This window comes from Mastomys coucha, unplaced genomic scaffold (genome assembly GCF_008632895.1).
Source record: "Mastomys coucha isolate ucsf_1 unplaced genomic scaffold, UCSF_Mcou_1 pScaffold3, whole genome shotgun sequence".
NCBI lineage: Eukaryota > Metazoa > Chordata > Mammalia > Rodentia > Muridae > Mastomys > Mastomys coucha.
This window is the reverse complement of record NW_022196909.1, coordinates 10784160-10785453: the sequence shown is the minus strand read 5'-3', so window position 1 is coordinate 10785453 and position 1294 is coordinate 10784160. Positions and strand designations below refer to the sequence as shown.

Sequence of the window (1294 nt, the reverse complement as noted above, 5' to 3'; positions counted from 1 at the left end):
TGGTTCACAGAGCCAGCTTCAGCTATGAGGTTACTGTTGGCTAATCCTGCTCCTGAAACTCACTTACCTACTGGGAGTCTGTCACAGTATTTTACTATTACTGTATCCTACACAGTATCTGAGATTAAACTACAACAAAAATCTCATTTGTAAACTTACCAGGATCAGTCAAAATCTCTCTGAGATTGACCCTAAGGCCCCCTTTATGAATGCCAGGTCCAGGTAAATACTCTATCACTGAGCTACATCCCAAGCCCTTCTTTACTTTCAATTTTGAGATGTATGAGTAAGTTGCCAGGCTAGTCTTCAACTCACTTTATAGGCAAAGCACCTCTCAAACTTAACCCTCTTGCCTGAACTTACTAAGTAGTGGGATTGCAGAATGGAGCTACCAGGTCTGGCCAGGAGATCTCACGCTTGAGAACTCATCTCTCTCTTAAGCTTCTGTCAAGAATTAACTTGTGATAGGCTTATCAGAACCTTACTTGCAGTCTACTCATCTATTTGCCTCCCCTACTACAAAGTTGGATAGGGGCCTTAAGACCTGTTCTTTGTTGTTTTTGTTTTCTAAAGATCTGTTCTTATCCCTATTTACTAAGCCAGAGTGTCTTGAAAAACTTGGTTCACCGGATGGTTTGTTATTCACTCAACATTTTATGGCACCAAGATGGCATACATGTGGGCAAATGCATAGCTCCTTAATTCCCAGTGAACCCATAACCTAAGGGGATGTTTCTGCATTTTAAATTATTTTCTGTGCTTTGCCTGCATGTCTATCTGTACATCTCATACATGCCTGGTGTCAGAGGAAGTCAGAAGAGAACGTGGAATGCCCTGTAACTGGAGTTAGAGATGGTTATAAATTACTATGTAGGCACTGGGAACTGAACCACAGTCCCCTGCAAGAGCAAAAAGTGCTCTCAATTAAACCATCTCTCTAGACCCTATACTTGTATATACATTTCACGCACCCATACGTAAATGACAAAGTCTTCAGAGGAAAATGTATAAAAAGGGGCTAGTGTATACTGGGCTAGTTAAACTTGAATCTGTGAGTAAGTCAGCAAGCAGAACCTCTCCAAGGCTTCTGTTTTGAGTTCAGGCCCTAACTTCCATTAACATTGGAAGACTGTGGCCTGGAATTTAAGATGCTTTTGTTCAGTGTTTTACCATAGTAACAGAAAGGAGACTAGAACTGTTACTTTTCTGCTATGAGAATTTATGGAATGAGAATAATTCAAATGATTCCAAACTATCAATTCAAGTTTGAGAGATCGGTTAAGTGGTATACCAT

At 40.4% G+C, this 1294-nt stretch overlaps 1 protein-coding gene across 1 annotated transcript in view; it reads right to left on the bottom strand.

The window, feature by feature from the left end:
• The window catches only part of Sgpl1 (sphingosine-1-phosphate lyase 1), a 45328-nt gene that overhangs the window by 26308 nt on the left and 17726 nt on the right, over positions 1 to 1294 (bottom strand). The window lies entirely within an intron of this gene.